General features: G+C 35.4%; 1 protein-coding gene across 1 annotated transcript in view; it reads right to left on the reverse strand.

Annotated features, from left to right (window-relative positions):
• Positions 1 to 25311, reverse strand: part of NRIP1 (nuclear receptor interacting protein 1) — an 83534-nt gene extending 58223 nt beyond the window's left edge. Inside the window, exons 1-2 of the mRNA XM_023726641.1 lie at positions 24076 to 25311; positions 1295 to 1418 (exon numbers count right to left, since the gene is read on the reverse strand). The gene's annotated coding sequence lies outside the window, so the exon portion shown is untranslated. The remainder of the gene's footprint in view (positions 1 to 1294; positions 1419 to 24075) is intronic.
• Positions 25312 to 25621: the final 310 nt, after the last annotated feature.

A 25621-nucleotide genomic window follows, 5' to 3' on the forward strand; every position in this document is an offset into this window, starting at 1 on the left:
GACGAATCCCAGGTTCGGCAGATAAGCTGACAGCTCAAGTCCCAAGAACGGGAGATGAGACGACAGGAAGCAGCCACAGGATCCAGAGAGAGCAAAAAGCCAGAACGTCTGCTTATACACAGATGCGGGCCACACACCCAAGGAGTCTCCCTTTCATGTGATTGGCTACTCACAGTATATTCAATCACGGGAGTGATTACATTAAAATATGGAGAATCATGGCCCAGCCAAGTTGACACACAATCTTAACCATCACACTAGGTTTTCTGAATATAAGCAGAATTGTGAAGAAAAACAAGTTAGTATTGTCATGTGCCAACCGTAATATTATATCTACAGATAAAGAAAAAATGTGGCTGAAAGTTCCTATCCTCTTTTTGAAATATCATGGCCAATTAAACATTGAATTTTAGGATGTTCTATCTGTTATTTCTCTTCTGAATAGTCTTCAGTTAGCTAACTGAAAGTGATTATTGTGTGTATAGTTAGTTGTGAAGACTTCAATCACTGTGCCTTTTCCTAGTTTACTTAGATTCTTTCTGTCCAGTTATAAGCAGTATAATGTCCAAGAGCTTAAGACATGACTAATTCATTTAGGCTGTAGCTATACTCAAAATCAGGAGTGTTAATCCAAGTAGAATTAACCGTTCACTCATCTCTTTCTGTTTCACTGCCCACCTACCTGTGTTAATTTAGAGTATTTTACCATTTCTCAGAAATGTAACATACTATTTGCCTTATAAGGGAAAAATAATTTTATATAATTTAAAAAATAATCACTGACCTATAACAGACACACAATAACCAAACATAAAACCTCTATTTTTCCTCAAAACAATCACTGACTTTTTATCTGAAATCAGACTGCTATTTCAGGTTTGCATTAACTCTGTCCATTTTCCCTGCTTTTTGGTAAAAATAAGTTATCATCAATGCAAGTGTGATATTTTCTTTCAAGTTTCTTGATCCCTCCATCCAGAAGTATTCTAGGCCTTTGGATTCTCAAGAATTCTTTTCATGTCTTTCTTATGGCATTTCACCTCTTTCTACTGTTTGATTACATTTATTAATCTACACTTAGTCTTTTCCTGTGAGTTCCTTAATTGTAGGATCATATCTTACTCATTTTTAAAATTTTTACCACATTGCCTAATGAAGTAATTTGCACAGATAAAGCACAAGATACATACCTGGTGATTACAAGCTAATTTATAACTGAGAAAAAATGGCTTGAAATATATTAAAGTCACAATGATTAAGCCTTAAGAACTCAATCAGGAAAAAATATTCTCACCGTCTGTCTCCAAAGTTTGAGCCTCTGCTTTCTGAGAAAGGAAACTGAGAAGGCTGTTGAAAAGGAGCTCTGATGTCATCTAGAGTCTTCAGATTCCCTGGTACTCCATCAGTCAAGCGGGCATCTTAGGAAGAGGAAAAAAGTAGCTTGACATCTTTTCCAAACCAGATTCTGGAATATCTTTTGTGAAATTCTGAAAGCTTATCCCAGTACCTTTTCTGGCTCAAGTTCAATGTAGACATAGTCATTTGGCAGGGAAATAGGAATTGTTTATGAATACTAGTTCACTGAAGGAAAGCAAGAGAGAGCCTTGCTTTCTGAACAATACGTTTACTTGATAAAAGAAGGCATTTCAAGAAAATCAAGTATGAAAAAGGTTGATAGTACTTATTAACCTTTGTTAACTTCAAACTTCTTGAGTGTTGTCAAATTAATTAAGTCACCTCTAAAAATCTAGATCCTCCCAAAGATACATTTCAAAAATGAAAAACTAAAAACAGAAAAGAAAATAGTGGCTACAGTTTCTCTCATATTAAACTTCTCTATTTTCACAATACCAGTTATATAAACTTTCCGGCACAAAATCTGGTAATAAATATCAAATGCCTTATGTCCACACAAAGAGTTGTACAAGAACATTCATAGTACCTTTATTTGTAAAAACCAAAACCTGGAAACAATCCAAATGTCCATCAATAAGTGAATAAATCATGGTCTAGCCAAACAATGGAATATTTACTATTCAGCAATAAAAAGGAATATACAATTAATATAAACAAATGGGTAAATTTCAAAATAATTATACTATACAAGGCGGCAGACAAAAAAGAACACATAGTGTGTGGTTCCATTTGCATGAAATTCTAGAAAATGCGAATTAGTTTGCAGCGAGAAAAAAACATATTAGTGGTTATCTGGGGATAGAGAGGTGGAAAGGAGCAGGAGGGAAGGATTAAAAAGAGGTATTATTTTAACTATGGTGCTAGTTTCCACGGATATATATGTCAAAACTTATCAAGTTGTATCTCTTAAATTTGTATACTTTATTAGATGTCAACTACCCTTTAAAAACTCTAAGAAAATATCAAATGCATTAAACGTCACATGACCCTTGATGCAGCAATTCCACGTTTAAAATTTATTCTAAAGAAGGAAAACATCGAGGATATACACAAATATTAAGCCATAGGATGTTTATTATAAACATTTGCAATAGAAAAAAATTATAAAGTCATTACATGTAAAAATTAAAAAATGAGGACTCATTATTTATTAATTATGGTATACCAAAGGTTTAGTACTATGTAATTAAAAATATTATATAAAAAAAACAAGTTATATGAAATGATATATTGTTAACGCTACAGATTAAGTGATTAAAAACAAGTAACAACATTATGTTCAGCATAATAGGCTATGTTTTAAAACTATACAAAAATAAATGCAGTAATTATTTCTGGATTTAGGGTGATTTTTACCGTTGCTGACTCAGATTTTCTAATTTCTCTAAAATAATCATGTACTATTCTTCTAATAAGCAAAATAAATTGAAGGATGAGAAGAACAGCAATCTAAAACCGTCCACTCCCTAGTGCAAGTATAAAACAAACACTCCTAAGAGGTGGTGCACATTGTACCAGAGTTCTGGGCTATCACGCCACCCCACCAGTGACCTACCAAGCAGTTGTGAGAAAGGGGCAGGTCTGACAAGATGAACTGGAGTAACGATTAAGTAAGCTACGTGCTTTACCAGTTACAAAGCGCTTTCATGGACATGACCTCATTTGAGCCTCATAACTGTGAAATGAGCACAGGAGAGAGTATCCCATTTTATAGAGGGGATAAGACACTGAGCAGAGCTGCATATGTGACATGCCCCAAATTACAGATCCCGGACTCAAATCGAGCCTTGGTAAAATTCTGATAGGAATTCTAAAAGAAGTAGAGAACAATAATTTTCCCCAAGTATTTATAACTGGCAGTGATTCACATGTGAACTAAAAATAACCACATTCACAATCATATTATTCTATTAGAACGTACCTAGAATTTGGGGAACTTCCTAAATCCCCAGACTCCAATTTTTGAAGCTGTACCCAAGTCAACCTTGTTTTGTCCCTTTCAATATTACCTACCAAACTACTCAAATTCCAGTAGAATCTACTTGTTTAATTACATTGCTTTCCTTCTTGAATAAAAAAAAACTATTACCTTTTATTTTAAAGTTGGAACAAGAAAGTAACCATAACTATATTTAAGAATACTACAAAAAATGACCTACAAACAAATGTCAAAAGATCTAACTTCATGGGACTTTAAAATACTACCTTTCAGGCTAAGTGTTTTTTGGTACAGCTGCACAGATGAGAAAGGGTCTCCAAACAGTGAAGAAAACTACCAACCCCTGACAAGAGTAGAAGTAAACATCTTCAGAGGAACACTATTAACAGCTGGTCAGTATCTGCTGCTGACTCCTTGAAGAATAAGCTACCTTACAGTTACTGCTCAGACTCAAACTCCCAGAACTATGAGAGACTTAGCAAGTAATGATAACTATTGCTTATTGGGTAGTTACTATGTGTAAATTGCACTACGACTGTCACATACACAATCTTTAATCTTTTTAACAACCCTGTGAGATGACGGGAGCCCTGGTGGCGCAGTGGTTAAGAGCTCGGCTGCTAACCAAAAGGCTGGCAGTTAGAATCCACCAGCCACTCCTCGGAAACCCTACTGGGCAGCTCTACTCTACAGGGTCACTACGAGTCAGAACTGACTTGACAGGAACGGGTTTTATGAGATGACTATTATTCTCAGATTATAGATTAGGAAACTGAGTTTAGATATCTTACATTACAAAGCTAATAAGGGGTTGAAATGGAATTCAAACCCTCGTATATTTTACTTGGAAAACAAGACAGGACCGTAGCAGGTCTCTGATACATAAATTCTGACTTTTCTCTAGAACTACCCACCACCATTCAGGTGGTGCAAAACACATGGTATTAGTATATAAAGTTCATGAGTCTACATTTTCCACGTAAATAATTAAAAATATCCTAAGCCCACAATTTGTGTCTGATATTCTGCCACATTCTAGACATCTTTGTTTTAATGGTCTGTCTCTATTAAAGATCCCTGGTGGTGCAATGGCTAAGTGTTTAGCTGCCAACCAAAGGGTCGGCAGTGCAAACCCACCAGCAACTCCATGGGAGAAAAGACCTGGTGATCTGCTCCCATAAAGATTACAGCCTAGAAAACCCTATGGGGCAATTCTACTCTGTCCTATACGGACGCTATGAGTCAGAATCAACTTGATGGCACACAACAACAAAATACCCCTTTCGAGCTAAACATCTGACAACATGAAAGATAAATGAAAAGGATACTTAAATGATAGAAACTAACAAAGGATAATATAAAATAAACTAGACACACAGATCAATATTAATAAATGGATAAATCAGCTTTAAATCTAAGTCAATAAAACTGAACCTCACCAATCATAAAGGCAAGAACCATGGTCCAAGAATAAGAAAACATTTAAATAACTCTGGTGTAATCACATTGTAGAGTATTATGGAATCATTAAAACATACGTTTTCAAAGAATATGTAATGACATGGTAAAATTATCAGAACACAATGTCAAGAAAGCAATATACTAAACTACTCATTTGTTACTTGAACAAAATGTCAGACAGATTAGGGACTAGGCATCATGCTAAGCGCTGGAATGACGAACTGAACAAGACAAGTACAGTCCCTCATGGGAAACAGACCAGAAAAGGAAAAAAAAAACAAAAAACAAAAAACAAGGAGACGGAAAATAGATAAAATAACTGAAATCAAACAACACAAGAGGTAGAAAGGAAGCTACTTTACATGAAGTGATGAGGAAAAGTTTCTGGGAAGAAATGACATTTAAGATGATATCTAAACAAGCTAAAGCTCCTAGTGCAAAGAATGAAGTTAGTAGTTCCAATAGAAGGAACAGCATTTACAAAGGCCAAGAAGCAAAAAAATAAAAGGACTTGGTCTGCTCCAGGAACTGAAAGCGGACAAAAGTGGCTAGTAGTGAGCAAGGAAGAAAATGGTGAGAAATGAGGTCACAGAGAGACAAGAATAAAATATGATCTCAAATTTGTTTTTTTTGTAACGTATATACTTACTAACACGTCAGAATCGACTCGATGGCAACAAGTTTTGTTTTTTCTGGATTTTAACATACACACATACATACAAGTAGTATACAGAAGGAGACAAAAATGCTGCAGGGGTAATTCTAGTTGGTAGGATAAAGAGACATTTTGTTTTTGTTTTTTCTTAATATTTTCCACATGATCTAAAATACACTGTATAAAGTTTACAGTGAGAAAAATTAGGATGAGAACTTTCAGTCAGGAGAGTGTTGAATAGAGGCAGTGAAAGCAGACATCCTTGCCTTGTCCCTGCATTTTAGGGGAGAAACATTCAGTCTTTCACTATTAATTATGGTATTTGCTATAGGTTTTTCATTCCCTTCTATACCTAATACTTTAGTTTGTTTTTTTAAATCACAAATGAGGGCAGGATTTCGTCAAATGCTTCTTCTCCATCTATTGAGATGACCATGTTTTTTGTTCTTCATTAATATGGTGGATTAAATTAATTGTTTCAATGTTTAAATGACCCTTCTTTTATGAATAAACACCTACAACTAACATCATACTTAACTGGGAACAAGGCAAGGATGTTCACTCTCATCAGTTCTATTTAACAGTGTACCAAGGTTCTACCCAATGCAATAAGGCAAGGAGGGAAAAAAAAGGCAGACTGGAAAGTAAAAGTTAAAACTGTCTTTACTTGCAGGTGACATGCTCCCTTGTGGAGATTATCCTAAGGAATCTATCAAAAATCAAAAAAGACTACTAGAATTAATAAGAAAGTTTAGGAAGTCGGTAGGATATAAAACCAATACACAAAAACCAGCTGCATTTCTGTATACAAACAATAAAACCAAAAATGAAATCTAAAAAGTCTATTCACTCACGATAGTAGCAAAAAAGAACAAATGAGTTAGAAATAATTTTAACAAAAGAAATGCAAAACCTGTACACTATAAACTACAAGGCATTCACAAGAGAAATAAAAGAACACCTAAATAAACAAAGGTAGAGTCCATGTTCATGGACTGGAGAATTAAGATGGCAATTCTCCCCAAATTGATCTACAGACTCAACACAATCACTATTAAAATGTCATCATTTTTTTTTTTTTCAGTAGAAATTGATCCTAAAATATATATGAAAATGTAAAGGACCTAGAGAGTCGAAAATAATTTTGAAAAAGATTAAAGTTTTTAAGATTTAAACTATCTGATTTCAAAACTTACTAGAATGCTACACTAAACAAGACAATGTGGTATTGGTATAAATATAAACAGATAAATAATGGAATAGAACAGAAAGTTCAGAATAAACTCTCACATTTATAGTCAAATGAGCTTCAACAAACATGCCAAGGCAATTCAATAGGGAAAGAAACATCTTTTCAGTAAACGGTGCTGGAACAACTGCAAATCCACATGCAAAGACAGACAGACAGATAGAGCATTTACCTCACAACATCCAAAAATATTAACTCAAAATGGACCATGGTTTGAACTGTAAGAACTATAAAACTTCTAGGAAAAGACATAGGAGAAAATCATGTGACCTTAGGTGACGCAAAGATTTCTTAAACATGAAAACAAAAGTGAATCCATAAAAAAAAAATGAGAAATTGAACTTCATCTGATTCTTCAGAAAGACTATATGCAAATCATAAACATAATAAAGAAGTGGTAGTCAGCATATATTAAAATCCTTAACTCTCAAGAATAAGACAAACAATCCAATTAAAAAAATGAGCTGAAGATTTGAAGACATTTCACCAAAGAAGGTACACGAATGTTTAGCAAACAAATGAAAAGATGCTCATTATCATCAGCCATCAGAGAAAAACAAATTAAAGCCACAGTGAGTACCAGTACACACCCACTAGAATAGTAATAATTAAAAATCAAAAGTTGGGGAGGATATGGAGAAACTGAAACCCACATACGTTGCTAGTCGGAATGTAAGATGGTAATGCCACTTTGAACAACAGTTTGGCAGTTTCTTAAAAAGCTGAACATACACTATACACTTAACAAATAACCCAGGAATCGCACTCCTGAGTATCTACCAGAGAGAAGTGAAAACAAAAATATGCCAACATAAAACTTGCATGCAAATGATCATGGCACAGCATCATTCATAAAAGCCAAAAACTAAAAACAGCCCAAATATCCATCAACTGGGGAAGGGATAAACATAATGTGGTAACCATAAAAAGGAATGAACTAATGATTCATGTAACAAGGATGAACCTCAAAATCATAATACTTAGTGAAAGAAGCTAGATACGAAGGACTTTATATTGTGTTATATATTTATATATAGACACACATTTATATATAAATTGTCTGAAGAAGCCAGAATTATAGGAAGGGAAGGCAGGCAGGGGATGGGTGTAGATATTGACTGAAAAATGGGCGTGAAGGAGCTCTTTGGGGTGACAGTTGCACGTGAATATAAACTGGCTCAAAATCATCAAATTGAACACTTAAAATGGGTGAATGTATGGTATATAAATTATACCTCAAAAAAGCTATAAGAAAACATATATACTCCACACAGAATTATAAATTACTTTAAAATGAGTCTGATGTAAATAAGTTGACATTAAAATAATAATTATAAATAAACCTAATGTATTGAAATTACTCTTTGGAGAATGCAAAAGTAGACTTTAGATATGCCTATTTACCTAGAATTTATTAAAATATCAAAAGTAATTTTAGGGGTAAAAACCTGGACATCTGATCTTACTTAATTGCTTTTGAACATGTCTCATACTTACATGCTATCTCAACAAGTTTGCTGGCATTCAAGGTATTCAATTCATTTTAACTAAATGTAAGATCACCTTTTAAAAATCAACTATTTTTATACACCAACAAACAGAAAAAACATTCAAAAAATTCCAATAACAACAAAACATACCTACCAAATAAAAGTAACAAATATTATAAGTTCTACATGGAGAAAATATGTCGGAAAACAGTAAATAAACCTAAATAAATAAACAAAACTACCTCCCAGGAAGTACACAGAAAGTCAACAGAAGCAAAGTTTAGATGCAATGAGTACAGCAATACTGTTAGAGAGACAATTTTAATTAGAGCCAGGGGATGAGGAAAAATAATTCAACGTTAAAACTCAGCATAAAAATATTCTAATTTATGAATCCTAGTATGATGGCTTACATATGATCTCAGACTCAGTCAAGGCCATTTTTAAGGGCTGGATACATAGGACTCTCTTAGAAAAAGACTTTATGAATTTGTCTTGAAATTCTTGAAGTACTTTCAATGATCACTCACACACTCCTAATTCTGATAATAAATCATTTTATATTATCCTTCAACACTGTTCTTCAACCCAAATTACCTTGAGGAATGGTAACTATCAATTTTCCCTACTGAGGACCCACATAGGACAAAGAGGATCATATTTAAAACAAACAGAAAAAACATTCAAAAAATTCCAATAACAACAAAACGTACCTACCAAATAAAAGTAACAAAATATTATAAGTTCTACATGGAGAAAATATGTCGGAAAACAGTAAATAAACCTAAATAAATGGAATGACCTACCATGTTCATGACAGACTCAGTATCATAAAAGCAAGGCTTCGAATCAGTTCCATCCCAGATATAATGAATCAGAATCTACATTTTAACAAGATCCCTAGGTTGATTCTTACGTATAATAATTTTGAAAACCACTGTTCTACTAGTAAGGCGCTCTAGTGCTGCAGTGGTTAAAGCAATTCACTGCTAATTGAAAGGCTGGCAGTTTGAAACCACCAGCCACACTGTGGGAGAAAGACATGGCAGTCTGCTTCCATAGAGATTTACAGCCCCGGAAACCCTATTGGGGTTGCTATGAGCTGGAATCCACTCCTCGGCAGTGGGTTTGTTTTTCTGGTGTACTAGTGGTTCTCAGAATTGGTCCCTAACCAGGAGCATTAGCCTCGCCTGGGACCTTGTTAGAAATGCAAATTCTCAGCAGGGGTTCAAACCAGAACAAACAGGCTCCAAGCTCTGCATAAAAGGACAGTTCTCCTCAAATTGAATCCACAGATTTAGTACAATGCCAATCAAAATTCAAAAGGTTTCCTAAATTGATTCTAAAATTTACATGGAGCAGTAAAGGCCCATAACAGACAAAGTCATTCAACTAGAAAAAGAATAAACAGTGGGTGGCTTGCCCTACCAAATACCGATATTTAGTATATAAAACTCTAATGATTAAGTTAGCATAGCCCTGGAAAAGACAAACTGGTGGAAATTAAATTGACCATCACATGTAAGGAAATATGATAACTGACAAAAGTTGAATTGCAGATCATTGAAGAAAGGAGGCATCATTCAATAGTTCTGAAACAACTGGTTATTCCTTTGTGGGGAGTGGCCCAGTACGGGGTGTCAATGCCTGAGCAGGGAGAGGAGGACGTCCACGAAAAGGAACACTCTACTGTGTAATGGAAGAGTCTTGGGGTGAGAAGGGCTTCCAAGTGAAGGGTCTCCCTCCAAAGCCCAAGCAGAATGGAAAACAGAGGGCAATGGAAAAGGCAGACTGACTACATACAGGGAGACTGATGTAGAAAGTTAACAAATTAAGGATATGGTAGGTGAGTATCTCACTGTTAGAGAACGAGGTACAAAAAAGGAAAGGGAGAAAATATGATCGGCCCTATGGTGTCAGAATGAAATTGTAAGATCAAAGAATGATAGAGACATGTTGGGAGGACACAGAAGCCAACTTGATGAGGATCCCACTGGTTAAATCAGGGACAGGAGTATCAAAATAAATAATGATAGTAATGAGTAATAACCCACTGAATACAGTACAGACTCATGAGCCCATACTGACACAAATTAATTAATTAATTAAATGAAAGCGTGATCAGAAAGGGGATATTTACATAGTTTCAAAATATCTCCACACAAATAATTATTAGAGAGGGAAAATGAGTTTATAGTAATTTACAGTATAAAATTTTTTTTATTGTGCCTTAAGTGAAAGTTTACAGTAAAGTCAGTTTCTCATACAAAAACTTATACACATATTGTTATGTGATCCTAGTTGCTCTCCCTACAATGTCACAGCACACTCTTCCTTTCCACCCCGGATTTCCCGTGTCCATTCAACCAGCTCCTGTCCCTTTTTGCCTTCTCATCTTGCCTCCAGACAGGAGCTAACCATTTAGTCTCATGTATCTAACTTGAGCTAAGAGGCACTCTCTTCACGAGTATCATTTTATGTCTTATAGTCCAGTCTAATCTATGTCTGAAGAGTTGGCTTCAAGCATGGTTTCAGTTCTGGGCTAACAGAAAGTCCAGTGGCCATGTCTTCCGGGGTCCCTCCAGTCTCAGTCAAACCATTAAGTCTGGTCTTTTTACTAGAATTTGAGTTCTGCACCCCACTTTTCTCCTGCTCTGCCAGAGACTCTCTGTTGTATTCCTATCAGGGTGGTCACTGGTGGTAGCCAGGCACCATCTAGTTCTTCTGGTCTCAGGCTGATGGAGTCTCTGGTTTATGTGGCCCTTTCTGTCTCTTGGGCTAATATTTTCCTTGTGTCTTTGGTGTTCATCATTCTCCTTTGCCCCAGGTGGGTTGGGACCAACTGATGCATCTTAGATGGCAGCTCACTAGCTTTTCAGACCCAGACACCACTCACAAAATGGGATGCAAAAATATTTTCTTAATACACTGTTATGCCAATTGACCTAGATGTCCCCTGAAACCATGGTCCCCAGACCCCCGCCCCTGCTACTCTATCCCTTGAAGTGTTTGGTTGTATACAGGAAACTTCTTAGGTTTTGGTTTAGTCCAGTTGTGCTGACTTCCCCTGTAGTGTGGATTGTCCTTCTCTTCACCTAAGATCATTCTCATCTACTATCTAGTTAGTGAATACCCCTCTCCCTACATCCCCACCCTCATAACCATCAAAGAACGTTTTCTTCTGTGTTTAAACCATTTCTTGACTTCTTATAATAGTGGTCTCATACAATATTTGTCCTTTTGTAACTGACTAATTTCACTCAGCATAATGCCTTCTAGATTCATCTATGTTATAAGATGTTTCACAGATTCATTGTTGTTCTTTATCACTGTGTAGTATTCCATTGTGTGAATATACCATAATTTGTTTATACATTTGTACATTGATGGTATAAAATTTTTTAAAAATTTATACGTTTATAAAAAAATTTTATAAAAATTCTTACGAAATTTTATAAAAATTCTTACGAAATTTTATAAAATTTATAGTAGAGAAACCCAATAGACACCATCTTAATCAAGTAATCCAAGTGAATATCAACAGTAATTGGTAAAAATGAAATTAATTGGGTGCCATCCGACAGGATGCAAAGAAAACACATAGCATCATTTCTGTGATATTCCTGCCAAATATCCATAGGCTGCATCTAGTCATGAGGAAACAGAAGACAAATCAAAATAAAAGAGACACACTGCAAAATCACTGGTCTATGGTCTTAAGAAGTGCCAAGGTCTTGAAAGTCAAAGAAAGACTGAGGAATTATTCCAGACAGAAGACTAAAGAGACGCGACAAGCAAAATGCAAGGCTTGACTCTAAACGGGATCCTTTTGGTATAATGGACATTATTGGGATGATTTGTGAACTTGAATGAGATCTCAAAATTAGCAAGTAGTAACGTATCAACATTGATTTCCTGATTTGGATGCTTTTAATTGTGGTTTATAGCAGAATGTCCTTGTTTCTTTGTAGAAAACTACATGCTAGTTTATTCAAAAGTGATGGGACGTTAGGTCAAACGGTTCATTAAAAAAAGTGCTCTGTATTGTATAACTTTTCTATGTGTTATTTTAAAATTAAAAAGTATTTAAAAATTAAATGTATTTAATGCATACTTTTAAGCACATAAAAGGGACAAAAGATATGAACAAGCATTTCATGAAAGAAAAATACCAATGCTGAATATTCACACGAAAAGATGTTCAACTTCAGCAATCAAGGAAAAGCAAATTAAAACCACAATGAAATGCTATTTTGCACACACTAAATGGGAAAAGTTAAAAAGTTTGACAATTCCAAGTTCTGGCAATATTATGGTTCAGTGGGGGCTTCTGACAGATTACTAGTACAATGTAAACTGATGAAAGGACTTTGGAAAACAATTTAGCATTATGTTATATAACTGAACATTCTTTACATTTCTGCTGTTAGGTACACATCCTAGACAAAGTTTTTCACATATGCATTAGAACACATATAAAAGAATACTGACATTAGCAACGCTTGTAACAGCAAAATATATACCACATATTATCAACGTATAGATACATTAATAGATATATCAAAAATGAATAAACAAAACAAGTAAAAAATCGAAACAATCCAGATGTGCACCAAGAGAATGAATATACTCACACAATGTAATATTATCCAGCAGTGAAAATAAATGAACTATAACTACATACTGTGCCCTGCTGGCAGAGTGGTTAAGTGCTCGGCTGCTAACGAGAAGGTCAGCAGTTTGAATCCACCAGCCACTCCTCGGAAACTCTATGGGGGCAGTTCTACGCTGTCCTGTAGGTCACTATGAGTCAGAATCGACTCAATGGCAATAGGTTTGTTTATAACTACATACAACAATACAAATCCATGTTGAAAGAAAAAGCAAGTCTAAACATAGGTTTACCATATAATCCAGTATTTGCCCTCCAAGCCCTGGTGGCGCAGTAGTTAAGAGCTCAGCTGCTAACCAAAAGGTTGGCAGTTCGAATCTATCAGCCATTCCTTGGAAACCCTATGGGGCAGTTCTACTCTGTCCTATACGGTCACTAGGAGTTAGAATTGACTCAACGGCAACAGGTTTTTTGGTTTCAGTGTTTACACAATTGAGTTGAAAACATCTGTCTGCCTAAAAACCTGTGCACAAATGTTCATGGCAGCTTTACTCATAACTGCCAAACAGTGGAAGCAGCCAGATGTCCTTTAATAGGGGAATGGATAAACAAACTGTGGTATATCCATACAACAGATTATTCCTCAGCAATAAAAAGAAATGAGCTATCAAGCTACCAAAAGACATGGAGAAAACTTAAACACATATTGCTAAGTGAAAGAAGCCAGTCTGAAAAAGCTGCATATTTTATGATTCCAACTATATGACATTCTGGAAAAGGCAGAACTATGGAGACAGTAAAAAGATCAGTGGTTGCCAGGGGTTTGAGAGAAGGGAGAGGGATGAACAGGTGGAGCACAGGGCAGTGAAATGATTCTGTATGATAATGTACTGGAGTATACATGACATTACACTTCAGTCAAAACCCACAGGACTGAACAATCCAGAGTGAGCCCTAATGTAGATGACAGACTTTAGTTAATAATCATATATCAATACTGGTTCATAAGTTTTAACAATGTACTACATGAATGCAAGATGTTAACCATAGGAGAAACTGTGCACCAAGGAGGAGGGTATATGGAAACTCTGTACTTTCTGTACAATTTTTCTTAAGCCTAAAACTGCTCTAAATAATAAACTGTATTAAAAATAAAAAGCAAATCTCAGAAGACCATATAGAATGATACCATTTTTATAAAACTAAACAAAAAGTTAAATTAACCAATATGATATTTAGGGATAGATATGTGATAAAGCCAGTATTAATAAAAAGCAAGTAAACGATTAACATGAAATTGAAGAGAATGGTTGGGAGTGGGGAGGGCAGTAGAGGCAAAACCATAGGAGCTCACAGGACCTCATCTACCGAGACCACAAGAACTAAATGGTGCCCGGCGACCACCACTGACTGTTCTGACCAGGGTCATAACAGATTGTCCCAGATAGGAGAAAAATGTAAAACAAAAATCAAATTCTTAAAAAAAGCCAGACTAACTGGACCAGTTGAGACCAGAGGACTCCCTGAGACTACGGGCCTAATCAAAAAACCAAACCCACTGTCGTCGAGTAGACTCCAACTCATAGCAACCCTACAGAACAGAGCAGAACTGCCCCATAGGGTTTCCAAGGAGTGGCTGGTGGATTCAAACTGCTGACCTTTTAGTTAGTAGCTGAGCTCTTAACCACTACGCCACTCAGGCTCCAAAATTAACTATAGGCTACACAATATTGAGGAAGTAAGGGTGGGGGAAGACCACTAATTTATTAATAATGCACATCCTTTTGAAGGATCATTGCTTCATGTAACAGAGGAAACAAACTTTTTTACAAAGCTAATTCCATACTGTTGGTCCTTACGGTGTATCTCTCTTTTTATGTATATTTTATACAAGATTTGATGCTTCAAATGAGGCATAAATAAGAATGAAAATATTTAATATGCAATTTTTGAGGCTAGAATATAATAAAACAAAAAACCAAACCTGCTGCCATCGAGTCGATTCCAGCTCATAGCGACCCTGTAAGGACAGAGTAGAACTGATTCATAGGGTTTCCAAGGAGCGCCTAGTGGATTTGAACTGCCCCCCTTCTCGTTAGCAGCTGTAGCTCTTAACCACTATGCCACCAGGGTTTCCAGAATATAACAGGCAGTAAATACATGTTCAGTGTTTAAATGCTTCTTTGAATACTCTATTTTAAAATCACTGCAGGTGTTTCACTGTATTTGCTCAATGGAATTAAAATGCCCCTCCCCCGATTTAGCATTTTTATTTCTCCATTTCCTATTTTCTCTTTACTGCTTTTTTTTTTTAAAATTCGAATACCATTTTTTCCCTCTCCCCTAAGGACATTTCCCTTTCCCCCCAACTTTTCTGATCACGTCAAGTATCCTAAATTAGATATCCTGACAACAAATAAGCACCTAAATTTGTATTCTTTTAAAAGCTATTTCCTAGTCTTAATGACCAATGTCGTCCTCTTTAAGAATATATATTGTTCTCTCTTTGAGAAATGTTTATTTGACATCTCCATTTGGATATTTACTAGCATCTCCAACGTCCAGAACTGAGTCCCTGCTCTTCCTACAATCTTCCCAATCTCAGATAACATCAACTCCATTTTTCCAAAGTCAAGGATCAGTGCGTAAACAGTGAATTCGGAGTTCATCTAGATTATCTGCTCTTATCCAAAACCACCACAGCACAACGTCTCCATCTTTGTCAGCTTTAATCCATCTGCCTATAAACACTGCTTGGACTCAGACATGGTTTTCTAAACATTTTTCAAGAAGCCTCAAATATGTTTCTATAGTCTAATGATGACTCTCAATATGGAATACGAGTTTAAAAAAAGAAAAAAACTATTTGCTGGGTTTATTTCCAGTTAATAAGATTAATTCATATTAACTGGACAGCAAGTTATTGATAATTAATAAGATAAGGCATTGTGTTAAGTGTTTGTCAGATATTATCTCATTTAACCATTATTTAGAAAATAGATGTCACCTCAATTTACAGATAAAGAAACTAAGGCTCGGAGAAGTTGAGTGACTTTCCCCAGGTCATTCAATAAGTAAGAGGTAGATTCAGGATTCAAACCCAGGTCAGCGTGCTTCTATAATGTATTCCCTAAACCATTACCCAGTAAAGCCTCCACAGGGATTACTTTGGTCAACCAGTTTCCTGATAATTTCATGAAAAACTAACAGGTTATTTTTAAATCAATTGGTCAAATTTTGTGTGCCTAATAGCTATGCTGAAAACACAAATATAATTACTAAATTCTTGCGACTTCCGCTAGTCTTTAAAAAAAAAAAAAAAAATCCTTTCCTAGGGCAGTCTAGTTTCTTAGCAATTTTTATTAGCAAAATCACCAAATAGAATGATTCTGTTACCACTATGTATGTTGTTAGCTCCAGTGGAGTTGGCCTCTGATTCACATTGACCCCCCCGCAGGACAGAACAAAATGCTGCCTGGTCTTGCACCATCCCCATAATCAGTTGAAGATTAGACCACTGTAATCCATAGGATTTTCAATGGCTTATTTTCAGAATTGGAGTGTCAGGCCATTCTTCCACGACCATGCATGTGTTGTTGTGTGCCATCAAGTTGATTCCAACTCACAGCAACCATACAGGACAGAGAAGAACTGCTCCTGAATCTTCTCTGCTGGCTTAGGGTCTGTTAAAACTCTTTGCAGGGAAAGCGCTAGGACATTTTTAAGTCTCAAGGAGCTGAGGAAATTGTTGATACTTTAAAATAAATCTTGACCCAGTAAGAACTGGCACTAGGCCTTTTGTTTTCTTGCAGTCAGCAAAACTACAAACCTATAAAAATTCAAATAGTAGTTAAGGGCATGCATTTTGAAGTAGAGTTCCTTATGCGGTGAGTCACTTCACAAAATCATACTTTCTACTGAAAACTTTTTTTTAACCTGGATATGTGGGTTTAAGTACTACTGACAGAAACCACTTTTAAAACCTGTTAACTGCTATGCAACAAAAGGAAAAGCAAGTTCATGCAAGGCTTTACTAATTGTTTTCTCTGAAAACTGTTTTCCCTGGCGGGGGGGATGAGTATTATTATTGATACCTATGTACCACATAGCCTTATAGTTCAAACAAATTCAGAAGCTGCTGTTTCTAACCCTGTACTAATCTGGATCTCTGAAAAAATGAAATGAAGACCAGTTTAATCACCCAACAACAAACAAATCGTGTGTGTGGCGGGGGAAGGCATTACAGAAGAGCAAAGAAATGGGTCATGAGGTGGCAGATGTTACTGGTTCAAACTTCAAAGGAATTCAGAAGCATGAACCAGGGTTGTGAAAACTCTGAAAGGGGAGCAGAAAGAAAGAAAGAAAATGGAAAATATATGGAAGAAGAGGTCCTCAGATAGAAGATGTGCTATTGAGTAAAACAATGGTAATCTAAAAGTCTATTTTATTTCTTCAGAAAAATACCTTCAAATTAACAATATTGCCAACAATACTGTGAGTAACACATTAACATTCTAGAATGTTACACTGGTGAAAACACGCTTTGTAGATTTCTTCACCTACTCCTCATAATACTCCCAGGATGTAGGCTATATCCTCATTTTACAGATGAGCGACTGAGGTTCAGGTTAAATGATCTGCTAACAGTGTATGTGGAGACCTAGGGCTCAAATATAAATCTTATGATTCTAAGACCAGCATTTTCCACTCTGTATTAAACTGGCAATAATGATAGCTATTCTTAGTGTCTACACAAGAAAGTAAAATACGTCTGGGGTTGCAATTTGTCTTTAAGGACAAACAAAACTACTAATTCTGCCCTGTCTCAGAAAAACACACAATCCTTCTATCTTTAATAAATGTTCTCTTTTAAAATACAAGCTTAGAAGCTAAGGACTACTGATCACGTGATAACCCTATCAGAAGCAAGTCCAACTGCTTGTAATAGTTTTAAACAGTTCACATATAACCCTTTCCATTTTACATTAAAGTAACCAAGATGAAGAGAAGGTAAACTACAAAATGCTTAAAAACTAAGAAAACAGCATTCTATGGTCACCAAACTAGGTTTAAATGGTATGTGACCTTCCAATAAATACTGTAAATTATGCTTTCTTGTCCTTAACAAAAACTCATGGGAGTACTTAAATAAGATAAAAATGTTACCTATTTTTTATTTCTTGAATATTATTGTGAAAAATGGCAAATTGGCATTAATTCGGTCAAGCACCAGTATTAATACAAATTGCATGTATATACTTTTAATACATTTGTCAAAGTTAATATCAGTAACATTCACTCTCAGGTTATATCCATTTCTACTAGAATAAACACTTAAGCTTTCTTTGGTAATTTTCATCTGTAATATAAAAGCAAAAGATCAATTTCCTAGCCAACATTTAAAAAAAAAAGGCTAAATATTTGCTAACCTTTATGCTCTCAGTAATAAAATAAGGACTCTGTTTACTGCTGAAATACAAGTGGGTAGCCTATAAGCTTAGCTTCCCAAACCTATTAGTTAGCAAAAGAATGCTATCTAAATTTCATATCAAAGTTGGTTATGATTAAGGAAAATTTGGAAACAATTACTGCCTATTCTTTCCAAATGCAGCCTCTTTTACCACTCGGTGTCACCAATATGAGCATTTAAAGATGTAAGGTTGTAACAGGCCCTCATTTTTAGCACAAACTCTATGTGTGAAGATGGTATTCATCTTTGTTTACATACTGAAACTACTTTCTTCTCTGAACTGTGACCCATCTGTGAATCAATTTATAGCTACCATCCACAGACACAAGGAGCCCTGGTGGCACAGTTGTTAACAGCTATAGCTGCTAACCAAAAGGTCACCAGTTCGAATCTACCAGCCGTCTTTGGAAACCCCATGCGGTAGCTCTACTCTGTTCTATAGTGTTGCTATGAGTGGGAAATGACTCAATGGCAATGGGTTTGGTTTTGGTTATCCATACGTACATGATCCATATATACATGATTATAAAAGAAAAAAAAAAACTTTCTGTAAGTCAGAAACTTATTCTATTCCTAAATCCTATCCTTAGCATCCCATTCAAATCAAAATTTTTCCATCATCTCAAGTTCAGTCCCATTTAGACTTTCACCAGCCAGATAAACTATTTCATTCTAAATATTCCTAGGAAACAAAATTTACAGGGATGAAGCTACTTTAAGAAGTTTATGGAAATCTGTGAAATGCCCTTCAAAAAATGAATTTTACCACAATTTGAATTAAACATGAAGAATTAAGCATCATTTTGGAAAGTTAGCAAAACTAAAAGTCATTCAGCTTTAAAATCGTTGTACCCAAACAGGTAATTCACTACTTTCACCAAAGACATCTGTATTTTCTCTCTTGTTCCAGGTGAATAGTAAAGAGACACACTATAGCAAACATACAGCTAACAGACTTCAAGTTGAAAGTAGTTTATATTCTATAATTCTGTAAATGTTCCCTGCCCCAGAAAAAAAACCATAAAGTTTTTTCAGGAATGAAAAAAGTGTTCTCCATGCATTCAATAAAGGTTTAGTCAACACATACTTATGAGCTAGCACTATTCTAGGTTCTCCAGGTATATTAGTGATGAACTCAATAGAAAAAGATTCCTCTCCTTAAGAGATTTTACTTTAGCAGGGGGAAGAAAATCAATATTTTAAAAATATAAATTTCACAGTAATTTTAAAGGTGATAAATGCTTAGAAAAAGAAAACAGCAATATTAAGGAGAGAGGAAATGGGGAGAGTTTTCAACTTTGAATAGAGACTGCCAGGCTAGGCCTCACTGAGAGATGCCCTGACTTTTCAGCTAATAGAAGGACTTCAGTTTTTCTCCAGGTGAGATGGACAGCCACTGGAGGCTGCTGAGCAGAGGAATTTTTTTTTTTTTTTTTAAACAGCGAATAACCTGTACTATTGCAAGAGGGTGTCAAAAAGTATAGTTGATGCCATTTAAGAGGGAAGGGTATTACTATCAAAAATGTTGTGTGTGGGGGGGGTGTTAATGTGGAGGGAGCTATAAAACAAATACCTCAGATCTGAGACCCACGATAATAGCTAACATGTCTGTATGTCAAGTATTGTTTGAAAGGCTTTACCACTCACAACAACCCACCGTGTGACCAACTCGGTGGTATCTTTTCCGCATCGTGAATTCTGAATACCAAAAAGCTTTAAAAAACAATTTGGTAGCAAAATGTGACCCAAACTCACATGAGACAATTTATAATTTTAATTTATCCCGCTTAGCAAATATATATGTGAAGAAATATTAACCCTCAAAATCCAGGTAATCTTTAAATATTACAGTTAATAAAAAATAATGATCTACTTATCTACCTCTTTATCTATAAACTGCCCGATTTTATTTAGAAGATAGTGGAGTTACATCGTATGTTAATTTATCATATGCATATTGAACTATCCGTGCTTTACAAAAAAAAGGAAAAGAAAAGAGAAAAAAAAAGTACAATTCTACTCAGCATATAACCTAGGGTAAAATGAAAGATGTGAATCTGTTATTACAGATTTTGATTTTACAGTTTTAAAATATGTATTTTTCATAAAACATGACCCCTAAAACACAAGCTAATTGCTTTGTCTGGTGTTCAGCAAAAGAAAAGTGTTATTTATTCCGAGACTGAAGGAAAAACAGGCTGCTTGAGACCTTCTGAAAGGTGGTATATCAGCATCCAACATGGCACCTTTCTGTAGGATTTTGTTAAAGATCATTTTAACTATACACAAATTTGACTAAAGCACTGTCTTTTCAAATCCAAGATGTAACTCTATAGTTGCACTGTCCAGTACCATAAGCTACTAGACACAAGACACATGTGGCTACTGAGCTCCCGACAGGCAGCTAGTCTGAACTGAGATGTGCTGTAGGTGAACATACACACCGGATTTCAAAAACTTAGTATGAGAAGACGACTGTAAAACACCTCATAATTTATACTGATTATCCATTGAAATGATAATATTTTGGGTATACGGGGTTAAATGAAATATATTATTAATGTCACCAATTTCTTTTCACTTTTTTAATGTGGCTAACTAGAAATTTAAAATATGTGCAGCTTACATTATACTTCTATTGGACAGCACTGCTCTATACAGTAAAGACCCAAAAATACATTAATATAAAATTTCTCAATTATATTCTAGAATGAATAATTTTACTTTAAATCACCAAACAGATTTATACAAACACAGATAGAGTCATGGCAAGCAGCAGTTATCAGAAATGCTTAGATAGGTTTTTTGTAACTCAAGAGTATTATTTTAGATATTCAAAACAGGGTATCCAATAATTTAACAAGGAAAAAAAAAAAACTCCATTATGTGAAATATCTGATTTTTTTCAAAATCTATTTTCAGTATTTCCACAGTTGTAAATATGTATATGAGGGCTTCATGTCCTATTTTCCTATTGGTTAGGACAGATCTATGTTTTATGACATAATGTATTTCAAATATTTTTAACACATATTAAAATGGTATCAGAAAACAGGCAACTTATTTTTTAATACAGGGAGAATTTCTTAACTCTTCAAAACAATTTGAGAGTTTGCACTGACTAACATTTACTAAGTATACTTAAAAGCACTCCAAGTATCTATCACACTAAAGCTGAACATATGCAAGCCCTACAACTCAGCAGTTCTACCCCCGTATATACTCATCAGGTATAAGTGTTTATTTCTACCAGAAACATTCACAATAGCACAATCTGTAGTCCCAAACTGGAAAGATAGTAAATGTCCATTTGGAGTAGAATGGATAAATAAATGGTAGTGGTGCAAACAGTTAACTCATTTGGCTGCTAACCAAAAGGTTAGAGGTTCAAGTCCACCCAGAGGCACCTTAGAAGAAGGCCTGACAATCCACTTCCAAAAAGTCAGCCATTGAAAATTCTATGGAATAGAATTCTACTCTGACACCCATGGGGTCAACATGAGTGGAAATCTACTCAATAACAACTAGTTTTTCTGGTTATAATCATACAATAGAATACAGTCAGATAGAGAGGGGGCCTGATGCATACAATACAGATGACATTCACAGACATAATTCTGATAAAAAATATCAGACAAAAAAGAATTCATATTATATGATTCCATTTTTATAAAGCTCAAAACAAGGTAAAACTAATCTACGGTAAAAGATATCAAATGGCAAATTTAACTTCCAGCGAATGAGCCTTCTGGGATGGAGTATTAGTTACGCAGGGTATACTTACGCAGAAAATCATCAAGCTAGCACGTAACAGCTTCTGCTTGACTCTACAAAAGTTATACTTTAGTAAAAATATTTTAAAAAAGAATAAATGAGTAATCTTTTTTTTAAGGCTATACCAATGAACCAGTTGCCAATGAGTCGATTTTGACTCCAGGTGACCCCACGTGTGTCAGAGTAGAACTGTGCTCCATAAGGTTTTTGGCGGCTGTTGTTTCTGAAGTAGATTACCAGGCCTTTCTTCTGAGGAGCTTCTGGGTGGACTGAACCGACATCCTTTCGGTTCGCAGTGAATGCGTTAACAGTTTACACCACCCAGAGACTCCAGAGGGCTATACACATTATAATTTGTTTTCAAAAGAATCACTTAAAACCAACTCCTATTCTGAATTTCCAAGAGAATTTATCTACTTAATCCTTCACTAAAGTCAATTTCTTTGCAGTTTCCTTTTAATAAAAAAAATTTTTAATTCGGTTCTATGATATACTCGTAATTTTGTGATTACATGATAAACTTTCATAAGCAGATAATTCAAAAAGATTTTAAAAAGTGCAATATTATTCCTTATAACTAAGCTTGAATGTTTATTTCTTCAAATATTTAATTGCAATAGTAATTATCTGCAATTACAAAAGATAACCTTAAATGCCACAAAATCCAGAGTGTCTGATCATATAATTTTTTTAACTAATGATGTATAGTAAAAATTTAATTTAATTAATATTTGGGGGTTCATTTACAATTTCTTTACAGTCCTAATGTGCATATTTAAATTTTTCATTTGCCTTCCCCTTCTCCCCATAACTGACAGGAAGAGAGGAAGAAATGCTGCTTTGCCAATAGTGAATGATCTTGAACATCAAGAGAGGAGGTTCGACTTTGAAAGTCCAATACAAAGTGCTATGGAACATAAAAGACAATATTCATCCAATCCTACAGATTTATACCTCTCAATGAGTGATTATTTAAGATAATTTTCAAAAACAATGTTCGCATTATTCCATGTGAACATATATCATAAATATCCAGTTAATAAAGTAAATATGTATTCAAAGAAGTTGCTCTGTTCACTATAACTTAAAAAAAAAAAAAAAAAAAACTCATTATTTGTTAAAACGTATTTATGTGCCCATCCTTCATGTTTCTATTCCAAGCCAGACAGCTGGTAAAAGTTCTTAAAAAAGGAAACTCAAGACGTAGGGGAGGTATAAAGTTGGACACCAAGAAATAAATCCTGGATATGGCTGAAGGGGACTGTGTTCACCACTGACTTTAGACAAATCAGGTGGCATATCCACACAGGGACTGGGGGTTCAAAAGACAAAAGCACATAGCAGGTAAGTTTCTTGACCAATGATGATCTTAATGTGCTTCCTTTCCAGTAATATATCACATGTCCTGAGGTTCTGGGTCTACAAGCACACGTTAGTATTCTACACTAACCTGACCAAAAGTGATAATACAGAGAGGGAAGTTAGCAGATGGACATTTAGAGGCAGAGCCAGGTGGCCTAGTTGTCTATGTCTATGGACACTGATGAAAGACTGATGAGAACATCAATGACAGCTTATTCCTACACTAGAAGGTAGAGTTGGCGTAGGCAGGAAGGACTTTAAGCTGCCTAAATGATTAATATGTACCTTGCACTGTCTTAGCTATACAGGATTTTTTTATATCTCATTTTTTTTTAATGAAAACATTCTTTAAAATAGTTCTGAAATGACAAGGTAAAATGTAAATACCTCAAACGTTTAAAATCGGCAAAAGTGGTTAGATCTAAACCAAACAATGTTTCTTCCTCTCTTACACAAAATTCAGAATTTACCAACACTAAAACAGATTCCCCTCCTCTGTGACAAATGTCAAACAATGAGCTTACTGATATCTCAAAGAAAAATCTAACAAAATCTGGCATAGTATTCTTACTTCTCCTGTAATTGGAAAGAGTTGGCTATGTTTAAAAAAAAAAAAAAAAGGAGCAAAGAGACAAAAAAAACAATACCTTCTGGATATTTTTCTCCAAAATGTTAAAATAATGGGTCCTGAGAATAGAGTTCTGTAATAGCTCACGATCCAAATACTTCCTGAAAATTAAGAGAAGTGTAGTGTTACTTTAAGTGCATCTTACCTGAAAGAATTTCAACAGTACTATTTACAACAGAATTTTAACTAGTATAAACAATCTCTTAAAAAAAAAGATTGTTAGATAAGACATCTGAATTATACAAGATTTCCTTAAACACAGTTTCTGACCACATCTGATGAAACAACCAGCCCTACAAAATTATTTACCAAAAGACACTACCTATTCACACTGTAAAGATGATCACTTACTCTCAAGGGTGTGAGAAGTTAACGTCATAATAAAAAAAAAATAAGATCAAGAATTCTAGGAGAAAAAATTAAAATTACATGACAGTCATCACAGAGTTTCAAATATCTCATTCTTCTAGACCACTAAAAATGAAAAATTTAAAACTAAGAATCAGAAAGAACCACCCTAGATTGAGAATGCCATCGACCTATGGGAAAGTTATACTTTCAGTAATAAAAAAGTGGGTGAAAGAATTTTTCACCAGCAAGAGATATAGCCTACAGTTTAATATTTTTTTGGGGGGAGCGGGGGGAATGGCTGAGGAAACTATATATGAACAGGTCAGTGGACACTGCAGGTAGCTGGCAATAAGGAGGTAAGATTCAAACTCCCTGATGTCACCACTGCAGCACCTGGATCAGCCACTGCACTTCCATCTGGTTTACACTTCCAGAATGCTCAACTCCTATCCCGTAACCCACAGTCAGTTCTCACTGTTTACAGCACTGCCCAAAACACAAACCCAAAACTTGAACTCTAACTTTCCAAAAATAATGTAGCTATTTTTTTATTATTATCACTGCATTACCAGGGCCCTTCAGTTTCTTTAACCCACATACAGGTACCAAATTTCTTTGCGTGATTCTTCCTTAACGTTCTCGTGAAGCAAGCTCTTTGACCAGTGTGCATCTAGGTCACTTTCTCAGTATCTTTGCTTATTGTTATTCTCCCTGTGACCATGTACCCCACATTCACCTCTGAATCCCCCAATACCTAGCATGGTGCAAGGTGTATAGCTCATGCTCAGGAAATGTCTGCTACATGAATCAGTGCATCTTAGAACTTTCATAAATTTATATACAAAGTAAAAAAGTAATACCATAGATGAAAAGAAGGCAGTTATTATGAGCCAACTATGAAAAATACTTGCCTTTCTTTCGATTACTTCTCTCTCCCTCCCTCCCTCCCTCCCCACCTTTCTTTTGCTCCCCCTCTCTCTTATCTCTGTCAGCACTATCACAACCTCCACACACAATCAGCCTGGCTGGGTGGCAGGTCTCCTTTCTGGCCAGGTGAGTTGGGACTCTAGTACTGCTGTCCGAGGTCCTACACCAACATGGTAACTGAACATCAATAAAATCTGTTAAGCACATAAAAGGAGCCTGGTGGCACAGTGGTTAAACACTGGGCCGCTAACCAAAAAGTTGGAGGTTTGAACCCACCAGCTGCTCCA

The sequence above is a fragment of the Trichechus manatus genome, unplaced genomic scaffold (genome assembly GCF_000243295.1).
Source record: "Trichechus manatus latirostris isolate Lorelei unplaced genomic scaffold, TriManLat1.0 scaffold00012, whole genome shotgun sequence".
Taxonomy (NCBI): Eukaryota; Metazoa; Chordata; class Mammalia; order Sirenia; family Trichechidae; genus Trichechus; species Trichechus manatus.